The sequence below is a fragment of the Bactrocera dorsalis genome, chromosome 4, assembly GCF_023373825.1.
Source record: "Bactrocera dorsalis isolate Fly_Bdor chromosome 4, ASM2337382v1, whole genome shotgun sequence".
Classification (NCBI taxonomy): domain Eukaryota; kingdom Metazoa; phylum Arthropoda; class Insecta; order Diptera; family Tephritidae; genus Bactrocera; species Bactrocera dorsalis.
In genome coordinates this window covers 44,310,622-44,336,282 of record NC_064306.1, presented here as the reverse complement: position 1 = coordinate 44,336,282, position 25,661 = coordinate 44,310,622, and the positions used below count along the sequence as shown (strand labels likewise).

The window sequence follows — 25,661 nt, the reverse complement described above, 5'->3', positions numbered from 1 at the left end:
GTAGACAAATAGCAAATAAATGAATATCAATAAAATATGAATTTTTGTCTTTTCATTTCAAAACACATAATTTCGCGCAGGACAACGGCTGCGGGGCCAGCTAGTAAGTATATAATTTTCTAGTGGATTTGGTTAGCCTCTGAAGAGACTTTTGGTACTATAGTTTAAGTGGAGCTAGTCTATATTTTCTAGTCCTGCTCCAGTGTGTACTTTAGAATCGCAAGAAAGTTTTTACTTGAGAAGATTTTCGTGTTATAGTTAGTTTTGGTACTTATTCGTCATTTCAGAAATCTATTATCGGTTATGAGAGTTTCTTGTTTTTTGGGTGGTAGACCTTATTTAGTTATTTACCACACCCCATTTGTAATCTCTGGTAGATATTTTATTGAATTTTCCTTCTATTTGGAGTGAACTTCTTAAAGTTATCCTTCCATTGGAAGTTCCTTCAATTCCTAAACCTATACATATATAACAGGTTTTTCAATACAAAGGTTTTTTTTGACAAAAAACAAAACGGTTTTTGGGATATCAATGAAAGTATTTTCGATACCATTATGTAAGGAATTCGATTTCTTTCCATAGCCACAAAAAAAAATGCAATTTCACGTTCGATATTCGTACGAAGCTCATCAATCGTCGCTGGCTTTTTGGCATAGACAATAGACTTATCGTAGCTCCACAGGAAATAGTCTAACAGCGTTAAGGTTCCTGATGGAACCACATATTGTCCAAGTGAATATCATCTAATTCAAGCCAAAAATATTCGGTTATCATTGAGCGGTAGTGATTCCCATTCACAGTATCGTGTCGGTCTTGATCATCACTGAAGAAGTACGGCCCAATGACGCCGCTGTCCCATGCTGCCTGATCAATAACGCATATTATGCCTATTGACGAATTCAGCTAGAAATGGGCCTCATCGCTGAAGATGATTTTTCGATTAAAATTGAATCATTTTCAGTCCAATTCACGAACATACGACGATTCTGGTGGTCAAGAGGCTTCAGTTCTTGCGTCAATTTGATCTTGTAAGGATGTAGGCCAAGATCTTCTCGTAAAATTCGCCACAACGACGTCACAGAGATGCCCAATGCTTGAGAACGACGTTTGAAAGATTGATTTCGGTCATCCTCAATCGATGCGATTGCGGCAGCAATATTCTCGACACTACGGGTAATTCTTTGTCTCACTGGCACAGGAACATTCTGTACTATGAAAGACTGCGAATTTCGGTAGCAAATTTTAAAAATTTTGCCTCGTTGTTGGATCGTATATCTTTTTATGATGAAATGGTAAACTTTACTGAAGAGAAATGTCAGAAGAGCGAGAAAAAATATGGTGTCGTTTGCTGTCTCTATCGGTCTATTTTTGTAGCGTTCCTATGAAAACCCCCTATAATTAATAAACTTGTCGAGCTTAGTCGGTTTAGTTATGTCCGTCTGTATATACGCGAACTAGTCTCATAGTTTTGAGATATCGATCTGAAACTTTGCACAAAAAGCGTTCGATGTCGAACCACTGTTGGATAAAGCTGATTGACCAGAATCAAATCCTTATACTGAAATATTTTTATTGGAGGAGATATCTTCACAAAATTGCCATGGATCACTGGCCAAGAAAGTGCTATAATCGCTGATCGTATGGTTTAAGTCGGAGCTTTGTAACGTGATCGATCAAATTTAAGAAGATTATCTTTTTATACCAATTTATGCTGCAAAAAATCTCGTTGATAGGTGTTTTAGTCTCAGTGTAGCCTTGTTTTTAAATTTTTGTATTAGCGAATCGCTTTCTGGGGCCTTTGTAAAGAAAAGGAGTTCATAATAGTTTTACAGTAGAGATCTCTTCACTCAACAAAAATTGTATTTGTTACTCAGTAGATATTTCCTACTGGGAGTTTTGTACTTAAGACAGACTGTTGCGTTAGCCACGCCAGCACATACCACACGCTCAACGCATATATGTACATATGTATGTATCTAGGTACATATAATATGATCACTTACATACATACGCCATCATAAAATCATGCAATTGCTATTCCTTTTGTGATCGAATTTGCAAATCTGCGCTAAAATGTAGTTTGTCCTTGGAAATGCGGCAGTATTAACGGTAACATTGGGTATAAAAAACGCAAGTCAGCTTTGGCAAGTTTTTGTTGGCTGCTGCGTCACCAACTCCATACCTAATATGCATTTAATACAAAAATTGTTTCTATGCATTTTTCTATATACATATATTCCATGTAACATACGTATACACATATGCATACATACATATGTATGTATCTACACGCCCATATGGATCAAATATAATTAGCTTGTATGTGTGTGTTTAAGGTGTTGCTGCCACGCCGTTGTACCGTTATGATTCAACATATACGTGCACATACATATGTATGTCTTGATTTATGCTCACAATATGCCACCAGCACCGCCACCGCTACCACCCGCTGCTCTGGTGACGTTTAAAGGTGTTAAATCGCGCTAAAAACAAAGTTTATGAAAACATAGAAAGACATAAAAAATCCAAAGCCGTTTTAGTTGCAGCTATACAACAACATACCTACATATTGACTTGAGTAATTGCGCCTTGATTATCAGAAACGGTTTCATTGTGTTTTAATCGTGTGCACAAAGTTGAGGTGTAGAATTTTTCACTTCCATTTATTAATTGTCTTTTGGTTTTCTACATTCTTATTTATGTTAATTGGCCTAATCACTGATAATTATGTTTTTAAAATTCAATAAAAATACATATTCTAATTTGTTTGAGTTACAATTTGTCTAATTACTGCTTAATATGTGGAGCTACTGTTATTGGAGGCTACGGGAAAAGGTGGCTGACGAAATTGATACATTTTCGAAAAATTGTTGTTAGGTATTTTTAAGATTTGTGCTATTGAAAATATCTGAAATGTCTGAAATGTTTGAAAACTCGAATAATATTAAGGAGTTACATGCTAGCAAGTCAAAAAGAAAAAAACTTTTTGGAATGACAGCGTTCTAATGAGCGACCGTTCCATCGAATCATCATCAAGTCGTAACTTTAAACGCATTTTCCTCGAAACGACATTTTTCAAAATTACTGACATCATAACTCAACGAGAAATTGATCGATCGACTAAATTAAAAACTAAGTATTGTTAAATACTTTTAGTATACAATGATCCGTAGATCTCTTTGATTGGTTGAAAATTGTTAATTTGACATTAAAAAAACGACAATTTTTTACCTAAAAAACGAATTTTTTTTCAAAATTACGCCATTTTATTAGTTTTTGATATTTTTCAAAAATTGTAGGTCATTGTATAATATATATGTTATAAACCTTTGCACATAAATTCCGTTATTTTTTAATATTTTTGTAAAAAAAAAGTCCAAATAAGTTCGAAACATTTAATCGAGTACTTTATTTTAAAAAAAATTCACGAAAATCGCCTAATTTTTCATGCATTACGCTGGTATGACATTTCAGTAATGAGACTTTCCATAAAAACCGTATATTTGAAAATTATTCTACAACTCTGCCATCCCCTTCAAAGTAGTCCCCTTGGGTGTTTTCCATGTTTCGTAATATTTCTGGAACGCTTCGACTGGGATGTCCGCGAGAACCCTCGTCACGGCCGCCTGGATGTCCGTAATCGACTCAAACTGGGTTCCTTTGACCACCGATTTTGTTTTAGGAAACAAAAAAAAGTTACAGGGTGACATGTCCGGCGAATAAGGCGGCTGTTGCAACACGGCGATCCCTTTAGAGGCCAAATACTGGGACTCGCTGAGGGCGGTGTGGCACGGCGCGTTGTCATGATGAAGGATCCAGTTACGAGCGATGTCTGGGCGCACCCCGTTGACTCGTTTCGCAATCTTTCGAGTACTTGGCAATAGTAGAGTTGATTGACAGTTTTTCCCCGATGGGAAACGAATTCTTTGAGGACGATTCCACGGCTATCAAAAAGGCAATAATCATCGTTTTCACCTTCGACTTGTTCATGCGAGTTTTTTTTCGGGCGGAGGGCGCGTGGAGACAACCATTGTGAGCTTTGGCACGACTAAGAGCACTATCAACATGCACTTTTACAATTTTAGCGTACGTTTTCCTAAGCTGTTTCGCTCAAACTTGACTTGACTTGATGCGAAATGCCAAAAAACCAGTTTTTTCGAAATACACTATCCACTTGTGATCCTTAAAGAGCACATTTTTGTTATATATAGTTGTCAGCGAGATTGATTTTACACGATTTTTCGATACTAATTTTGTAGTATAAATTTTTTTTTTGCAGTATCCCCAGTGCCTGGCTGGAAAAGTCTCTGGGACTGAATCTGGAGAATACGTTGAATGTGGAAACAATTTGCAGCCTGTTTCAAAAATGTTGGCATCGTTTTTATCAATTTCTCGAACAGTACTGGTGTCATGGACCTGAAATAGCACCATGTTATTTTTCAAATTGTGCTGTATGCTGGCGATTTCGCCCTTCCAAACCTTTTACAAAACACTTTTACGAGTAGCAGTTTACTTTAACGATTTTTCATTTTCAAGTTAGTCGACACGAATTTTAGTAAAAATAATAAAAAAAGGCTTTGACAAGTCAGTCACTTACGGTTAAATTTATCTTAACTACCTACCATTGCTTTCTATTATCAAAATGCATCCATAATCTCTTTTGTAAAAATTAGTAGCTGGTAGATTGCAAAAAATCTAAACTTCTAAAATCTAAATATCCTTAAACTTGGATATAGAAGAAACTAATATCATTTTTCAAAAGCCTGTCCTTGATGTGCCCTTGAATTCATCACTCCCGATGCGACGTCATGTACTTTGGGTCCGATATCTCGTAAATTACATGCTTTCGATCAAATCCTTTTTATTTCTAGTTAGGTATGCAATAAAATCTGCAAAAAAAAATCGATTTTTTCAAATCGAAAAGTAGACGACCCCCTTAATGAAAGTGATGTACCATGCGTATGAGTAACCGGGAGGTAGAGTTTGCAAAAATTCACGCAACAACCGGAATACAATTACAATACAATTTTTTTGTCAACGCTAGGTACGAAAGACAGTAAAGGCTTCAGTATATATTTTTATTTTTCTTCTTCTTTATTGGCGGAAACAACGCTTACACGGTTATAGCCGATTTTTCAGCGAAAGCTGTTCTTTTATTTTCATTGGGGCGCTTTTTACGTGGCGGTACCCCAACCCAGCGCACAACCTTCTCACTTTAGCTCACCTTCAAACGGATGTTCTTTGGCTACGCAGTGGATACTTTGTTTAAGACCAGAAGTCGTGAGCTGCTTGAGTCATATGTAAAAGAATCGTCTCTGGCCACTCCCAAGTGAATGGCAGTCAGAGCACTTTCCTCACTTGCGTGAACTTCTATACATGATTCCATCCTCCATATTTTTGTACCTGTCAAATTTTTTAATAAAATTTATTGAACTATTTTATCAATATTTGATCATAGTATTGCTTTAGCTAATTAAAATTTGTTATTTCTTCTTGAACAAATTTTAGTAAAGAACTATTATTCAATTGTGTTCAAACTAAGTTCATGTATTGCTATTTGTATTTAAATAAATTTCCAGACAAATTTATTATATACTCGTAATCTAAAAAAATTGTTCAGTGCTTGACCCCAACGAGACAAATTTTCTTATTCTTCTTACCGGCGTAGACACCGCTTACTCGGTTATAGGCGAGTTAACAACAGCGTGTCAGTCATTTCTTCTATTTGGTGTCAATTCGAGGTACCAACGGAGTTTAGGTCTTCCTTTTTTCTGCTTCCACTGGTGGGTACTGAACCGAAAACCTTAAAAGCTTAGTTTACTATTCCAATCGGACAACATGTCCTTGACTCGATGTAGTCGTTCCATCGAATGCGATACTCCCCGTTGCCAATGCGCAAAGGACCATAAATCTCATAAATCTACCGCAGATGACTCGTAACGTCGACTCATCAGTCCATGCCTCTGCATCATTTAGCAGGACGGGAATAATGATAGACTTCTACAGTTTGGTATTTGTTCGTCGAGAGAGGACTTTACTTTTCAATTGAATATTCAGTCTAACGTGCTAATGCACTGTTGGCAAGAGTGATTCTGCGTTGCCTGATATTAATTTTGGTGTTGATGTTGGTAATGATTGTCAACAGTGGCGAGGAAACCAAGTCACGAATACGATGACTGTTTGTTTAATAGCAGGAGATGTTTCGTTTTGTCCTCGTTCACTACCAGACCTATGTGCTTTGGTTCCTTATCCAGACTGTAGAAAGATGAACTAGCGGCGCTGTTGCTGAGGTCAATGATATCAATGTACAGTCTGTACACACTTATAAAAGATTATGCCTTCTGGATTCAGCTCTTAAGCTCGCATTATTTTCTCCAGCAGTAGATTGAAGAAGTCACATGATAGGGAGTCTTGTTGTCTGAAATCTCATTTGGTATTGAGCGGCTCGGAGAGCTCCTTCCCGATCTTGGCGAAACTTTGTTGCTCAACGTCAGCTAACATAACCGTATTAGCATTGCGCGGATACCAAATTCAGACATATGTAGGTCGATAGTAGAATTTTCAGGTTTAAAGCCACACTGAAAAGGTGCAAACAGTTTTATGACGGTGGACTTTTTTTTCTTTCACATACAGGGTAGGCCATTTAAAGTTGACCCATTTGTTTCTAAAAAAAAAGAACAAAAGAAAACAATGTTTTTTTTTTTCATTTCAAAAATAATTTATTTTGGTCCAAGGGGATTTGTTTCAGCTAATATTTAAAAATTAGATCGCGTAAATGGGCACCTTTAGCTTTGACAGCTAAATGCACTCTTTTTCGACATTTTCCATGACTTTGGCCAATGTTTCGGATGATATGGCGGCTGTTTCACGTCGAATGTTGGCTTTCAGTTGAGCTAAGGTCTTTGGCTTATTAGCGTATACCTTGGATTTCAAATAACCCCACAAATAAAAGTCTGGTGGCGTCAAATCTGGTGATCTCGGTGGCCAGTCAACATCACCATTTTTCGATATCAATCGCCCGGGGAAAAATGGTCGCAATAAATTGATTGTTGGTCGAGCTGTATGGCATGTAGCCCCGTCCTGTTGAAACCAGAAGTTATCCATGTCATTTTCGCGAATAATGGGTATCACAAAATCCGTTATCATGGCTCGATAACGCTCACCATTGACTGTTGTCGTCGCTCCAATCATCGTCTTCGAAAAAATACGGTCCGATGATCATATTCGCGCAAACACCGCACCAAACTGTTACTTTTGGTCGTAAAGAGGCTGTTCTTCAATTAATTGAGGATTTTCGGTGGCATAAAATCGGCAATTTTGCTTGTTTACGCCTCCATTCAACGAGAAATGTGCCTCGTCTGACATGATGAGTTCTCGCCAAAAGTCAAGTTCGTTTTCAGCCATTTCGATGGCCATTTGCCAAAATTAAGGCGTCGCGGATAATCAGCTGGGTTTTAGTTTTGTGCCATTTGAATTTTTATATGGAAACATCTTCAAATCTTTATGAATTATGCGTCGGAGAGTGGTGCGAGAGATGTCTAATTCCTGAGAGCGGCGATAACTCGACTGTCGATGGAGTCTCCTCAATACTGGCTCGTACAGCTTCGATATTTTCATCAGAACGTCTTGTGCGTTTGTCTGGATGCATGACTAGCATTACTGAGATTACCGGTGTTCACAAAATTTTGCGTATAAAGACTTTAATTGTGTTCTTAACTGGAGCACTTTTCACTTTATTTTTTTTTGCGAAACGCACGTTGAGTTAACACAATTGACAAGTTATTTTGAATATAAAGCTGAACAATTTCAGCGCGTTCTTTTGGAGTGTACTGTTCCATGTATAAATTGTCTTCGAATGACGCTTCTAACGCGGTATGACATTAGCCCGATTTGTCAGCGCTGTTAAAAGTTACAGCGTTGCCAGATGGGTTCAACTTTAAATGGCCTACCCTGTACATACCACGCTTGATGAGACCTTATATGCAATTTTAACGGTAACTGGCGCTGATTGTGATTGGGCAGAGCCCCAACTTCGGACATGCTTTAATTTGATTATATCTTGAAAACGAATTCTTGAATAGCTCGGCCGGACAAATATTCTCAAAAATGTTACATTTCTATTTGGTCTGCGTTACCGGAACGTTAACAGATTTCAATTAAACCAGGTACTTTCAAAATGTAAAGAAATCGTATCAACTATTTGCGTAGACCAGTACAATAACACCAATAATAAATTATGCCAAAGTAATATACAAAGGTTTTTCTTTGTTTTGCACAAAAATTGTATTCTTTTTGGTTTAATATATCTCATTTTTAAAATTATGCACGTTTAATATACTATAGTATACAACATTAATACATCCACACACAATAATAGCTTTTTACGCTCTGTAAAAATTTATATTATATTTCGCAATGCACCTGTCACGAAATATTCGCAGTCCAACGCCGATCGTTTTATCATTATTAATTAACCCTTTTTAACCCCGACTCTCCTTTACAGTAATGTGGCGCAGAAAATGTTTCTACACTAGCCACATAACAAAGCGAGAAAAATATAATAAAGAGGCTATGCAGTGGCAATTAACCTTTTCCAGCACTAATATATTAATTAAATTGAAATTAATCATATAAACAACAGAACAATACTTAAATAAGAAAAAACTTGGGGCTAATCAAATAATCCAAAATTAACGCCTCTTGACCTTAACAAATCTTATCCGCTATGCGCTTGCTTCTGCGTAAAAATTAAAAATAGAAAAAATTTTAGTGAGAAAATGAAATATTTGTCGGACCGGAAGTGACCTCCACGCTCAAAAGCTTAGAACCTTAGAATGTCATTTTGTCTAACCTATATAAATATGTATTATGTATGTATATATGCACATATGTATAAGCATATCATGTACATATGTTCTCGTCTGTGTGCCAACCTCTAGTGAGAACATGTTCATTCGTTTGTAAATTAATGTAAACATTTATGCTTTCGGCTAACAAATCAACTCACACTTCATTGATAAGCATCGCATGGCAAGGAAGAGCATCAAAGCGGTAAACCGTAAAATTTGTGAATGAATTTAACTGACGCATCAGCTGCGTGTAAAATAAGCCCTACAGCGCTTTCAAAACTGTCAGTTATGGCAAATAAGTTTGCCGTTGGCGCATTTGTAGTGGTGGAGCCACGCTCTGAGCATTTCATTGCTCTCTAAGTGCTTTTTGACTTCGCTCTCATTATTTTCCGTTAGATTTCTCATTTCTCAGCGACTTTGTTGTGTGCGCTCAATTGCTCTACATTGTTGTCAAAACAGTGACGTCGTTTGCGTGCTTCCGGCGCGCCTCACTGCACTACTGATCGTAAAGTCTCTCTGCGATTGCGCTGAGTATAATGTTCATGGCTGACTAGCTGCTGAAGCAGTTTATTGCAATCGAAGCCGCGACAGCGTTACTTGTTGACGGTTGTGTATTACGTCACTAACTATGTGCGCTTGTTAGCCGCTCTCTTTTTTTATTGGTTTTATTATTTTTGTTTCGGCTTTTTGTGACTTTATGGCTTCATGGTTTTCCACAGTGCACAGTGGTTCATATTATGGAGAATAGTTTTAGACCATTTTATATTTGAAAAATACTGCTTTGGAAAGTATCTTGGTATTAAAGGTATTTGTCTTGGATAGATAAGGTTAGGTTGTTTTGTTTCGCTTTCGGTTAGATTGGTTATAATTAGGTTGCTTTGTTTTGTTTAGATTGGATTGGGTTAGGTCAGGTCAGGTTTTGTGGAGTTCATTGTGGTGTGCTTACCTTTGGTTGGTTAGATTAAGTTGGGTTAGTTTAGGCTAGATTTGTTTAGATTACTTTTGGAGGGTAGTTAGAATTATTTTGGTTGGAATAGTTTAAGTTAGTTTTTTTTTAATGGGTTATACTCGTACCCACTGGCGTATTTCAAAATAGTATTTTTTATATGGATATTTATTTAGATACATGTGTATATCGAATATTTTTCAAATATTTGAGAATATTCTCTGACAATTTGACTTTGATCCTGTAAATAGTTTCGGTGATATAAGCGTTTCGATCGTTGTATCTGCAAAATATTACTCGAATCAACCTGGGAACTTAGGACAATATAAAGAGAAAAACATTTTTTTGATGTCGTGGAACTCACACACACACTTTCACCAATTTGAAATGTAATTAATTTTTTTTTACAAAAAACTCCTTTTTTTGGGAGCCACCATTTTGTCGAAAATTAAAATTTGGACTCTTTGATCATTACCGTTATTTATCCATAGTAATAACAAATATTTTTGTTTTTGAATTTGAAATTATTTTAAGCCGAAAAGTGTTTTTTTTTTCAGACACCTTTTTCGCATATCTTCCTTGAGATCGGATACGAGTTCAAGGAAATCTAAAGATTTTCATGAATCTATAATTATGAAAGAACATTGAATTCTGTGCATGTATATTTTTATAAATTTTTTATTAAATAAAATTCGTCTTAAAAAACACAAAAAACGGGGTTTTTACTTGCAAGTCAATCCCTTTTCTATGTTAATACCGTTAGGAGAAACTGAAGGTGTATCTCCAGTTCCAGTGTTATCAGATCACAAATTGTGTTAGTGTAGCCAAAACAAAACGTTCTCCCAAAAGTATTTACCCGTATATAATTCAACGTTAGATCCGGTTCCGGGATCCAAGTGTCGTAGAAATGTCAAACGTAATAGCAATAGAGGATTGTCGGCTGATCCAACCAATTCGGGGTGACATTTTTTTAGCACCGTGAAGATTAAAATCTGAGGTTTTTTCTTATGGGGTTACATGGGTTGTTGGGTTTAAAAATATCTATTTATTTTTATTGCCTTATTAAATGCTACAAACCCTCTAGAATATTGTCCAAAATTTTCAAGTTGATCCGAGTAATAGTTTCGGAGATACAGTCTTGAGAATTTATGCGCTCGAGGCTAGATAGGCTATGTGCGTTTCTCGAAACATGAAATTTTACACATGTCTTTGACATACAATTCTCAAAGACTTGGACGAAGGTAAAGTTTCCATAAATATTCTTATTTTACGTCAGGCCATCATACTGTACTTCACTGCCTCGTGACAGTTCATGCGCTCACAATTGTCGCAATTGCAACCATTACCGATCACCTATCAGCCAGTGTTCAATTGTTGTAACTTTTTGCTCTAACTTACTTTGTTGCTATTTCTATTGCTTTTTATTTTGTTGTTGTTGCTGCTGTTACACATTTTGGTTAGTGTTACACATTTTTGCAGAATTAACATTGCTACATTGCACTTAAAAGTTGTCGTTATTGTTTTAGCTATTGCCAACTGGTTTTGCTCAAATAAATTGTGCATAGTGCTTAAAGAACCTGAGAGCACTTATTGATCACCTGTTAACGTGTTGCACTCCAAGCTCACTCGGTGAACTAGTGAAGCTCAGCTTGTAAGCGACGCCTCAGTCTGTGTGCTCTCCATGTTCATTTGGCAGATAGCGCCACTTTTGGTATGCTCACGCTCTCTCGCTCTCATTTTCAGTAGACTAACAGCGTTGTGGCTGCGCAAATTTGGCATTTTCAAGTTAATATCGCCCTCGCTGTGACTTATCAGCGCCAGTAAACAATTGTCTGTCAGCACTAGCGCAATGTTCTACGCTTGCCAGTGTCTAAGTCAAATAGTTCGAATGCTGACTTAGTTTTTCTAACAAAAACAATAAAAAACAAACTGCTACGATTAAGCACGGCACGCTATAATTCTTTTAAGACTTTATAAATGTAGTCTAAATATTTTTCGAACTTTACTTGATTGAATTGAATAAAAAAAAACTTGTTTAAACGGCTGATTTTGCTGGCGATACGAAGGCGACGGTGTTATTTAGTGTGTTAGAAGTGTGAAATTGTGGTAAAATAAAATTAAAAAATTAATTAAAATATTTAAGTGTGGCAATAATCGTAAAAAATTCAATAACGCTGTGGAAGATAATAAATATTGAAAATTATTAATTTCAAATAGATGAGTGTTTTTAAATTTTTATTTAAACATTACATATGTAGACTATTTTAAAGCTATTCGGACTCAACTGTGTGAAGCATTCTTCAATGAGCATCAACTTTTAAGTTATTAGAGACTTTTCTCATGTTTTTGTGCCAGAAAACAAAATAAAAAAACATTGACTCATACCTCCAGCAAATGAAAACAGCGAATTGCAGCAATTTCTAACAGCAACAACACAAATATTTATTTTGCAATTAGACCTTTTAGCGCTGAAAGTATACGACTTTCTCAACCAATGACTTTTGTTTTTTTTTTAATTTATTGTGTCTTATTTATTTTTGTTACTTTTTTCTTTTGTTTTCTGTTTTTTTTCTTTTGTTTTTGTTTCTATTTTACAACATCATCTCCCGGTGTTTCGCTTACAAATTCGAAATACTAAGAAAGCTTGTCATGCTAATTGGCATTTTAAGTAAACACATTTCGCGTTCTGCATTTGTGGAAAGCAAAACTGGTCATGGCAGAAAATGAAAGTAAAAAGTTTCAACGCTGTATACATATTTTTGTATTTACTTAATGTTTTCTTGCTAGAATGACTGTTTATATTTTGCCAGCAGCAAGTTCGTGGCTTAAGTCTTTTGTTCTTATTATTACCGGTATATTATAAAGTGCGCAGACTAGTTTGGTATTTGTTTAAAAGTAGATAAATAAAATTAAATTTTTATAAATCAATAACAGTTATAAGCTCAAAATGAGTTTTTCATAATTTTTTTATAAATAAATTTATAAAATTTATGAAAATTTTTATTTTGGAATAATCATAGAAATAACTGAATTTTAAAATTTTGAAAAGTCTTGCGCATTTATACTATTGAAATTTTCATTCAAGTAACTTTTTTCCTTCTCAGAATTGTATTCAAAGAAATAATTATTCATTTCATTTCTGTATTTCCGTAATACATATAAAGTGCGAAATTTCTGAGAAAACCTATCGCAACAGGTGTTGGCTGTGTCAATAATAATGTTAGTGACTGTGAGTTAAATGTTTAAAAATCACAATATTTTTCCGAAAAACTTCAAACTTTACCTTAATATTTTAAAAATCGTTTAAGCGGTTCTCTTTCAAGCTTTATTCGTTCAAAATATAGTGGGCAGTCGAAAAAGTCTTTTCGTATTTCTAATCAAACTTCTACTTATTTGTTTTATATTTACATTGAACTTTAATGAACCAACCATGTACCATTTTGGTCGACCACTTTTTACCATTTTTTCGCAAGAGACATTATTTCATCAGTGAAAAACTTTTCTGTTTTCTCGGCGAAAAACTGCGACAGGTAATTCTCACAGGCAACTTTACTCCATTAAGGTAGTTTTGCATTGACCGAAACAAATGGTAGTCCGATGGTGCAAGATCAGGGTTGGATGCATCAAAACTTCCAAGCCAAGCTCTACCAGTTTTTGCCGAGCCATCAACGATGTGTGTTGTCAGCGTTGTTCTGATGGAAGACGAAGCCCTTTCTGTTGCTTAGTTCTGGTCGTTGTTTTTCGATTACTTGCTTCAGTCTCATCAGTTGTTGACAGTAAAATGTAGAATCAATCGTTCGACCAAGCTGGAGCAGCACATAGTGTATGATTCGTTTCTAATCACACCAAACACTCGGCATAACCTTTCGAGGCGTCAGTCCTGGCTGTGCGACCATTTGTTGAGTCTCACCACGTTTGGACCATGATCTTTTTCACACATTATTGTCGTATTTGATCTACTCTTCGAATGGTAGCTTCAGAAATGGTTCGATTTCATTTCATTTCAGCAAAGTTTCACAGTTGTTTATTCGGTCCATTTTCACAGACAATTCATGTAGTACCCAAACCTTTTTTCTTTCAAAACCATTTGATGATGTTAAGTTCCTTAGCGATGTCATGGCTGCTTTATGTACGGTCAATCTGTTCCAAAATTTCATCAACTTTTTCAACCATAGGTTGGCCAGAGCGCGGTGCATCCTTTACACCAAAATTTCCAAAACGAACGCGAGCGAAACATTGTTGTGTTATACGAACTGACACAGCTTCGTCTTTGTAAACTTCACAATTCATTGGTGGCTTGCGTGGTATTCTACCCTTTTTTATACCAAAAATTTCAAAATATAGCGAATTTCTTCATTAATTTCACTCATTTTTCAAGAGCTGTAACTTTTTTTAAACTTATTCGAATTTAATTTTTGGTTAAATAAAGCTTAAAGTCTCAGCTTTCCAATACTGAGTATATGGTATCACACAATGTGTTTGGTTAAACTGGAGATATTCAATATCAACGACATCTATTGGCAAAATACGAAATGACTTTTTCGACTACCCAATATTTAAGCAATTTTCAATATTATTAAACTTTGTTGTTGCTGTTATGTAAGTATATTAAATGCCTCTTTAATTTAGGCCTGAAATTTGCAAAAAAATCAGTAAAGAAATTTAATAATATTTCAAATTTAAAGCAAAATCTGTAGAAAGTAAAACTTTGAAGAGTTAAAGCCAATTAATTACAAAAAATATGAAACAAAAACTAAATGAAAAATAGGCCTTTGCAACAAAGTTGAAACCAAAAAATTGTAAAAACTAAAAACAGAAAACGGCCGATTTCAAACCAAAAAATATTGCTGTCATCATAGGCACAATCAGAAAACAAAAAAAAAAAAAAAAACAAAAAAAAACTTAAGCCACGGTAAAATTGGCGCATGCGCCTTGATGTACAATTTAACGGTGTTGCAGATTATCGCAGTGTGTTGAAACGAACAAGACGAGGTGAATTAAAAGCGGCGAAAATATTAAAAGCAGAAGACGTGAACATTTAACGCGGCTAAGGTGACTGTGCAAAATAAAAAAGATATGAAAAAAATTGAAAAATTATTTAAAACTATTATTTTATAAAAAACATTTTAACACTATAAAGCAATTCTGTTTTTAGTTTGACTAAAATGTGCAAATAAACCGTCAGAAATGCTAAACGAAAAACATATAACAGTTTTTATAAAATGAAAGCAGCATCAAATAGAAATTAGTTCAGTTAAATAAGTGAGATTTGAAGAAAATAATAATATCTGCTGTTTCGCCGTAACCTCTACTATTTTTTGGTGCATCTTTCTTAAGTATTTTACGCTCTCTCTTGACTCTTCCATATAATCATTTAGATTTTTTTCTTTTTATAATTTCTAACTCGCACAGTGATTCTCCACATCAGCTGTGCTTTTCGCATAATCATTATTAAGGTAAAGAAAAACCAAAAAACTACAACAAAAATAACAACAACAAATAATTTTACAAAAAAAATTTTGCATTGCAAATTGAAAAATTTCCATTTGAGTGAAGAAAAAATGGTGTACAAATCAGCGGTGAACAAGAAGCAAACATTTTTGGAAAACCAACGACAAAAACAATAGTAAAAGCTAGAAAAAACTAAGCTAAGTTGCGATTAACACTTTGTCACACCAGAGTGAGGCATTTGCTAAACCAAAAGTGTCGCAGCAAGGAAGAAAGAAACAAAGAAACGTAAAAAAAAAATTTTTGGAAAAAAAACAAAAACAAAAAAATTATAACTAAATAAAATAAAATTTTCAAAACGAAAAAATATATGAAAAACGTAAAAGAACAAAATATGTAAATTTTCTAAAATAGCAACAAAAAAAAAATAAAAAAGAATACATAAAAATTATAATTTACAAGTGCAAAACTTGCGAAAATTAAAAACAAATTGCCGAAAGATATAAAATAATTATTAAAGTTTTTTACTTTTTTCTTGTGTGACAACAATTGAAAGCGAAAATTGTGAAAGAAACCAAATAAAATCACACAAAAAGGTAACAAAACAAACATAAAAAATTAAAGAAAAAAAAAACAAAATTATAACAACAAAAAAAGCCGCCGAAAAAGATAAACACAACATTGACTCACGTGCCCCCATTGATCGTTCGCACTCTTGCCGTCGCCGCAGCGGCCACTACGAAAGCGCTCTGTTGATCGCGCGCACGTGCCTTCTTCACTCAATGATCATCGCTTCGTTTGTGTCTACTGCTTGTTTTTCCTTCCTTTTTATTGTTTTTTCTTGACTTTTTTGCGGCACTTTTGCTGCTGTGCTGCATGCAGGTGCTGTGGCAGCAGTCGTTTGAGTTTTTCGGCAGCCGAACAAAAACATAAAAACCAGCAACAAAATTAAATAGCAACAAAATATAGAGAACAACCGTTAGTGCAATAAGCAGCGTCGCGCAGTAAAGTGCAGGTGAGTTCAAGTTTGTTGCTTAAGTCTTTCGTTACTCCACTTGCAATATGGAGCTGCGCAAAGCAAACGCAGAAACAGAAACATTTATCTATCGCTGCTTCACTTTTTGTTGTAATATATTAAAATGTTTTTTTTTTTTTTTATTTGTTTTTATGAGTTTCATCGGAAATTTGTCAGTTGCGTCTATGGGGGAATGTAATTAATATGTTGAGTTTATTTGTTTGCGGAAGACGGAGAGTAGAACTGAAATTGGCGAAGCATTTAAAATTAGTCTTTTGTGTTTGTAGAGCTTTAGTATTAACAGTTGCTGTTAATCTATCAAATGTGTAGCTTTACTGATAAATATTAGTAAACTATTTTAAAGATAAAACTCTTCCCAATATATCGCCTTCGTTTGCTAAATTTAAGCGAAAGAAAAGACAAAGAAAGAAAAATATTCCTGGATAAGTAAGTTTTGTTGACTTGATTATTTTCTTAAACTACTGAAAGGAAAAACCATATATTAGTTTAGGTTAATCTGGTAGGCCATTAAGCCACACATAGGTCAGGTTTGGTCCTTTGCGATATCCTTTGCAAATCAGTTACTAAGTCCAAGAGGAGTAGTCGTCCTTTAGGATTTTGTCTGTGCTTGAACCGAATTTTAACAGACTCACTATCGATACCTCCTCTAGTGTATCATGCGGTGGGGACCCCAAATGCTTATACCGTAGTCTTGCCAATGCGGTGTAAGTGCACAAGATATGCTACATTGTTTATCTGGTGCCTTGCTCTAGACATTTCCTGCAGGCTTCTCGATCTGTCAACCCCATCCCCTGCGGGCGTGTGCCGCCACTAGACAGTGGCTACTTAAAAATTTTCCCTTTGTTATTATAAAAAAATTGTAAATTTTTTCCATGAAATCGAAGTTTATATTTGACTCTGATGATCTTTGCATCTTATTCCATACTTTTGATATCGTGAGATTGTTAAATTATTCTTTAAAGCACATTTTAATGCTTACTTGTTATCGAGAGTAGCTTTGAATGCTTTTTGAAAGTAAAAATAGAAAAATAATATTTTTATTTTAACAAAACATTTTTTCGATTTTTAAAATATAATATTTATATTGCTGTCTAACGACAACACACTTCTTCAAACGCAATTTTTGGATAATTTTCTCTGATCTCCGTAAATTCCTTTTACTATTATAAATAGCAAGAACGGACGAAATGTAGATCGTTTATGTATACATTATTGATATTATAGATTAAAATTTTAACGAAATTTTCATTTAACATCAGTCTACGCTTCACTGTACTGATTTATGTATGTGTATGTGAAGCTGCTGTTGAAAGTTTTATTCCACATTGTGTCTCGGGTCGCCGCTTTAACATTGAATAATTGCTTTTATGCATTTAGTTTTAAAAATATTTTCTATAATTTTGTGACATACATCTGATCAAATTTGACCCGGACTGTCAAAAATATATTTTTTTGGAAAATTTGCTTTTATGCATTTAATTTTAAAAATATTTTCTATTATTTTATAAAATGTCATCTGATCAAATTTAACCTGGACTGACATTTTCACGTATTTTAGCACAAAACTTTATTAATGCCTTCAAAATAGGTTTTTGAGCCAAAACCTGATTCAATTTTCCATACTCTCTTTATAAAGCCTCGGCTGGGATGGCCTTCAGCTATTGTTTTTTCAGTTTCGGCTCATTTTTGGTGCGCCATTTACTAGATCTTGGAAGGTTTCGACGTTATATTCATAATCTCACATTTCGTTACTGGTATCATTCATATCTTCAACTACGTTGCCAAGCGACCTCTACTCGACTTCGTTATAGCGTCATATTCAGGTCTTTTGGTACGAGTCTACCATTAACACACTTCTTATGAAAAACATTTACCAAAATATGTTGCGGCATTCTACAAGGTGGCGCAAATATAACCTTCCGATGTTTTTTGGCTATAATTTTTTTAAAAATTGAAAAACCTTGATTCTGCTTGTGGATTATTTTTATTTGGTCTTTTAAATTTTTTTACATCAAGTCGAGAATATGTAAATGGCTGCCGCCACAGTTGATTGTCGTTTAAGCCCTTTTCATGGCATTTTCCATCACTTTCGCCAAAACTTCCGGCGATAGGTCGTCACATTCTTGACGGATATTCGCTTTAAGAGCTGCAATAGTCTGAGGCTTGTTGACATAAACCCGCGACTTCAAAAAGCCCCATAAAAAGAAGTCTAGAGCGTTCAAATCAGGCGACCTTGCTGACCAGTGCAAATCGTCAAAACGGGAGATTAGGCGCCCGGGAAAACAGCTGATGCACCGTCTGGACTTTGTACGGAAACATCTTCAAATCTTGTACCAATTCGCTGTAAACACCGTCGACTGATACCCATTTGCATGCACGTCGTCTGGTTGATTTTTAAGCGCTGTTAACTTGTTCACTGTTAACGCCATTAACTGAAATGGATGGACAACTTACATTAGGCAAGTTTTCAATGATTTCATAACCCCAAAACACTTCTACAACATTTTCAACGAATGCGTAGCTCTGATTTCAATGGAAACTCAACATTTCTAGAAAACTTGTTGTTCAATTTTTTCCTCGCCCTCACACTTTTTTTTGAAAGTTTTTGAAACTTTTTTTTAAGTTTTGAAAAAACCGAATACTTTCGAATTCACACAAAATAGTCCTATAAACTACATTGGTTCGTAGCTTCATTAGTCAATGCTCCGCTGTCAATTTGCTTTATACAAGAGGGTTTCGAGCGGGCTCTTAGCAATACCGCTTCCCTCTGAAGTCTGAGGTATTTTTGGTTTTTAACAGATCTTGAAAAACCATTTAGTCTCATTGTAGTTGTAATATTGTCGGAGAATTATACTTTATAATTGGATGTCTTTCAAGACTGAATTTTTACTGTTATTTGCTTGTAGTCAAGTGAAAATTCTAAAAATCTCGCACATAAACATTTTATGCAACATTAAATATCCCAGAGAACAAGTTCATAGTTCGTTAACTTAATTATCCACATAATATATTTATATGCATATTGTTATTTGGGCATAAATTTGTTTTCTTTCACATAATTTCGCATACTTTTTCATGTAACTACGGTTTTTAACTCGTGCTATATTTTTAACTACGAAGAAAAAATCATAATTATTTGCATAAAATTATAATTACACTCAAAGCGGCGGCGGTGTGCGCAATAGCAGCGCAAGGTCAAAAAGCCGAATAAAAACATAAATGGTATAAATACATATGTACAAGTATATATATTTGTACAATAAAAGTAAATAAAAAATAAAATATTAAAAAAAATTGCTTTTATTTGCGCTGCAACTCGCCGACTTTTGGCATTTCCATCAAGGCAATAAGTCAAATTGTTAAAATAAGTGAAGCACAAATCGTGGTATCAAATTCGAAATCCCAAAAGCATTATCTGCAAGCGAATCGCGCACTGAGTCACCTTTATTTGACTTGCTGCTGCTGCGCTGCGCATTGAGTCTAGGGCGTTCCCTGCTCCAAATACATTCATGATTTGTTTGGATTTTGTAAATTAAGCAGTGATTAATAGGCTTTGTTGCAAATATAAATTTGTATTCTTTTTCAATTGTATTTCAACAATTGTTCAACACTAAAATTTTTTTATGAAAAATAAACATAAGTTCAAAATTTTTGCATTAATTATGTACAAACTACATATTCGCTTATGCCAATGGGTAATTAATATTTTCGTGGCTGCTAGAGTTTTCGGGGGAATCAATTCGCTAATAATTCTCATCAAGGTTCGAACTTTCGATTTCATTTGCTACAGATCCACATTCGTACTTTTGCGCATATGTAGTATATATGTATTATATGTATATATGTAAATATATTTATACAAATATAAATATGAGCGTAGCTGTATACATCTTTGCCATTTGCAGTGCACTTAGTTTATGAAATATTTATTGTTTTGAGTGCTTTTTTAATAACTGCGGCCATATTTCATTAACTAAACTATAAAAATGTTAACATGAAGCTCTAAATTAACATTTTTCTTAGCTTAGGGTATTCTGAAATTTTATGGTATTCTACATTTTTAGTAGCTAGAGGCGTTATGTTTTTGGCCTACTCAATTCAGCAAAGTTTATTGGTAATATAGCATATTAAATTTAAAAGGCACACCTAGTATGAAAACTGGAAAAATATTTGTTTTGTTTTTTCTTGGTTTATGCCTATTTTGATAACATACTTTTCAAAATATTTAACTTACAAATATTTTAAAGAAAAATTCCAAATACTTTTTGAATGTAGAAGCTCAGTTCTATTAACTCAGTCAAATTGCTTCAGATTGGTTGCAGTTGCCAAGTTAAAACTATAGTAGTGACATGAGTGTGATATGATTTCTTAAAAATAAAAAAAAACACACTATTGTGAAGCAAACTCAGATTAATTATTATTTTTTTTTTAATATAAAGTTACCATTAAGTTCTGAATATAACATCATTTCTAGTTGTTCCAAGACAAAATCTGCTAATTCACGAAGTTTACGTTGGTCTAACGGCTTCTGTTCTTGAGTAGGAACAATTCTAATCGGATGCAAGCCCAATCCTTCAATTCGGAAACGTTTATTTTGATAATAAAATGAAATAATCTGTAAACGTTGTTTTTGCGTATATCTTTCCATGATAAAATTCTAAACATAACTGCATACAGTGAAAATATTTTACAGATCATGATATTAAAAATGGCCGAAACAACAATTAGAAATCATAACATCCCCTTTGGAAAACCCGGTATAAAACAAATCATCCGAACGCTTTGCTTTCCTGCTTATTTTTATATGTCTCTGTACGATGACGTACCAGTATTTAGTGGTACATTGTTCATCTAATTTTGTTGGGTCAAGTATCATCAAATTTGCTTTCATCGAAATTCAAATTTTTTAAGTCTCTAATTTCGATAACTTACATTTTTTTTAACAATATAGGAAATACCTTAAGGGTCAGTAAGGTAATCTGACCCGCTTTTTTGATATTTTTTTTTCATAGAAATTTTATTCTGTAATAAAACTTCTTTCACATATCATGAGGTATATCGTGGAGTGTATAAAAACAATTTTTTCGGAATTTTTTGATGACATCTGTCGGAGAAATGGCTGGGTGAATGAGATGCGTTTTTCACTTGCGGACACGATTTCTCATGTTTGGATTATCTGAAACACAAAAGCCAATTTATTCTTAGCGTGAATGGTTCTCGTCCCTACTAGAATCATTAAAAAAAGAAAATAAACAAGTAAGGAAGGGCTAAGTTCGGGTGTCACCGAACATTTTATACTCTCGCATGATAAAGTGATAATCGAGATTTCATTATCCGTCATTTACATATTTTTTATTTTGCTGTAAAATTAATTAGAATTAAATTCTGAGAGATTTACCGATATTTTCGGTGAAAAATTAGGTTAGGTTAGGTTAGGCACTGAGTTCTTCGTGTTCGATATCAGGGACCTTGAAAAGTTATAGTCCGATCACGACAATTTTTCCACAAGGGATACCTCAGCTCAAATACCGTATTTGTGTAAAGTTTTATTCCGCTATCATCATTGGTTTCTAATGTATATATTATACAGAGAAGGCATCAGATGGAATTCAAAATAGCGTTATATTGGAAGAAGGCGTGGTTGTGAACCGATTTCACCCATATTTCGTACATGTCATCAGGGTGTTAAGAAAATATTATATACCGAATTTCATTGAAATCGGTCGAGTAGTTCCTGAGATATGGTTTTTGGTCCATAAGTGGGCGACGCCACGCCCATTTTCAATTTAAAAAAAAGCCTGGGTGCAGCTTCCTTCTGCCATTTCTTCCGTAAAATTTAGTGTTTCTGACGTTTTTTGTTAGTCGGTTAACGCACTTTTAGTGATTTTCAACATAACCTTTGTATGGGAGGTGGGCGTGGTTATTATCCGATTTCTTCCATTTTTGAACTGTATATGGAAATGTCTGAAGGAAACGACTCTATAGAGTTTGGTTGACATAGCTATAGTAGTTTCCGAGATATGTACAAAAAACTTAGTAGGGGGGCGGGGCCACGCCCACTTTTCCAAAAAAAAATTACGTCCAAATATGCCCCTCCCTAATGCGATCCTTTGTGCCAAATTTCACTTTAATATCTTTATTTATGGCTTAGTTATGACACTTTATAGGTTTTCGGTTTCCGCCATTTTGTGGGCGTGGCAGTGGGCCGATTTTGCCCATCTTCGAACTTAACCTTCTTATGGAGCCAAGAAATACGTGTACCAAGTTTCATCATGATATCTCAATTTTTACTCAAGTTACAGCTTGCACGGACGGACGGACGGACAGACAGACATCCGGATTTCAACTCTACTCGTCACCCTGATCACTTTGGTATATATAACCCTATATCTGACTCCTTTAGTTTTAGGACTTACAAACAACCGTTATGTGAACAAAACTATAATACTCTACTCTCCTTAGCAACTTTGTTGCGAGAGTGTAAAAAGTAATTAACGTTTTATTTTAATTTTTCCCCATACTTTTTTACATACATTTTGTCATAACATTGTCAATAAATTATAAAAAATATAGGGACGCTACCCAGGCGTTTTGTGAACATTTAAAAAAAATTAAGCGATTCGGTTGAGTAGTTCGACCGGAATCATGTCCGCCAGTATAAAAAAGTGTTTTGAGAATAGCGGCGTGCACTTCGAGTGCTCCGAACGTTGAGCGGTATTATTATTTTTGGGCTTTTTTCGAAATCTTCCAATGATAAAGTGAGTTTCTACATTAATTCTAAGGGTATAAGGAAACAGAAACTGCAAAAAAACATATAAAAAATTTGAAAAAAGATTACCCTACTGACCTCTTAAGAGAAACAAAAAAAATCCTGAAAAAAACCTTTAGAAAAACCCTTAAACAAACAATGTTTCATAACATAAGGGTTCCTTTACAAAAACCTTTAAAATGAACTTGTAGGAATAATTCGACATTAGCGCCACCTAGGGTAAATTTATTTCTATTCAATATTGGCGGAAGAGGATTTTTTATGAGAACAGCGCCACCTGCCGCAAATATAAATATTTGTCTCCATGAAAAAACACACATTTTAATTTTTATCTTAATCGGTTCATGAATACGACTAACTCTCATACATATCTTACAATATGGCCAGATAGGCAGTAAACTTTAAAAATAGTATAAAATTTCAACTAATTTCCGGTAGTTTCTGAGTTTGCACTGCGAGTAGTTAAAAATCTATAACTCTAGTATATGTTTTTTTTACACATTTACTTATATATATATTCATATCTTTTTTTATATTTTTTGACACACACATTTTGAAATTTTATTTTATTGCATTTTTATGTGATTTATTAATTATGTGCAAGCAGTGTTTCTATTTAATTGGCAACTGTGTTTTTCTGCTGGCAGTCGTTAATTATAGCGCAGTTATGCCGAGCGTCAAATTCTAGGTGTGTACCTGCGTACATAGTTACCGACACAACGCCACTTGTGCTGCTGCTGCCAGCAACGAAAAGCTAAAGTTTAAATTTAATTATAATCATTAATCAAAGAATGGTAAATTGATTTGTGCGCCTGAGAAAAGGCAAAATCCAAACAAAGAATTATCGAAATAAATTAAATATTATTCGAAATAACATGCATAGTCAAAATAACCCAACCAAATTTCAGTTTTCGAACAAAAAATCCTTGGCAAGCCAAGTGTTGGCTGGTAGCAGCGGTAATTTTCAGAAACCGTTGCACGCTTTTATTGCCACAAGCAATTTGAGTTATTATTTACACGAGTGAATTTGGCAAAAATCAAAAGCTTTTGTTATTACCACCGCCTGGTGTGGCACGGTAGTTGCTCTTGCATATGCATACATACATATTGTTGCAACAATTACCGTACACGATTATGCGCTCAAAATCAATAAACAAATTATTTTTTGGCTGCTGCCAACACCGTGTTACGGCCATTGTTGTTATTATTGTTAATAAAAAGCTGCTTTTTGTTGTTGTAGTTGCACGTGAATGGTGTTACTTTGGCGGCTACTGGCACTTCTGCTGTTATTACTTATGCCTTAGGCAACCGGAGAACTATAATTTTGCTTCAGTCGCAGGAGTGTTGGTGGAAGTGTTGCCTGAAATGACTTCAAGTTCAATCAACCGTTGATTGACGGTTAGAATTTTGACCACAAAGAGACAGGTTATATTAATTTTTAATACCAGTAGAATATTTTTCAAAGTATTAGTTACTTTTTAGGCTTCACCTGGGCTGCGTAGCATGTAGGCTTATTTAAAGACCTAAACTAGCTGCAGTTAATAAGCTTCAATGACCTTAAGTGGTAAATTATAAATGACTTATTTTCAATGTCAAAGTTAATAGGTGTGTTGCTTATTGCTTCAAATTCTTGAATACAAATACAAGTGTGTAGAACACGCGGGCGTCAACTGTTCAGAGACCACTTTGCATATTAATCAACACACCCACGCACGCTAACTGACATACATACATGAGCGCTTAACCAAAAATGGGATGATTCTGATAAATATTTTGGCGCCTGCCGAGACACCTGTCAATGTCAAGGTCTGCTGGCGTATACAAAACTATTTTTTTTTGTATATATATACATACATATAATCTGTTGCATATTGCTTTTCTGCGTTTCTTAAATGTTTATAATGTAATTTTATTTACAAAGGCGCAGTAAAATATTTCTTTCCGAAATGAGTAATTAAGTTTACTAAATGCAACTTGCCTTTGTGGAAAGCTAATTTATGACTTTCGTATTGCTAAATGAATTGTGTTGATTTGTATTACAAAATATATGTGATTTGTTTCATTTAGTCAATTTGTTGTGGGTGGCCACCTTGCACGACTGAGAGTGTACTTCAAATGATTTTAGTTCTCATTTCCTATTAGGCGTTTAATTGCAATGAAATGCGCAATTATTGCGCTAATGAAATCAGCACATGATCATAACTAAAGTTTTCTAATAAAACTATTTATTGAATTTTATTGAATTTCAAGCGCTTTACATATTTTTCTTGGCCATACATAGTTCCAAAGGCAAGTTATTGCGCTTTAACTTTGTAGAGATAACATACTTTCGTATAATAGCTGTTTTCGATTCGTTAAGTGTTAGAGAATAGCGAATCGAACACATTATTTCAGTCCCTCAAACGACCTTCTTACCTAAGTCCTGAAAATAACCGAACTTTTGCATTAGACTCAATACAATTTTTAAAACGATCAACCAGAACATATGTACATTTATTTTTATTTATAGGTATGTACGAGTATGTTCTTCAGCACCTCAGTTACAGCTGCTTGAATGTCTGGGATATCATCATAAAATGCCCTTTTCATGTTGGTATTCAGTTTTGGAAATAG

The 25,661-nt window shown here is 34.5% G+C and overlaps 1 protein-coding gene across 6 annotated transcripts in view; it reads left to right on the top strand.

Annotated features, from left to right (window-relative positions):
* Window positions 1–11,597: 11,597 nt before the first annotated feature.
* LOC105222575 (uncharacterized) overlaps window positions 11,598–25,661 on the top strand; it is a 149,219-nt gene continuing 135,155 nt past the window's right edge. Inside the window, exons 1-3 of one of the 6 annotated variants that reach the window (XM_049454524.1) lie at window positions 11,598–11,901; window positions 14,425–14,787; window positions 15,208–16,258. The gene's annotated coding sequence lies outside the window, so the exon portion shown is untranslated. Of the gene's footprint in view, window positions 11,902–14,424; window positions 16,259–25,661 lie in introns of all 6 variants that reach the window. The other 5 variants (XM_049454527.1, XM_049454526.1, XM_049454523.1 and 2 more) reach the window with 5 other exon arrangements.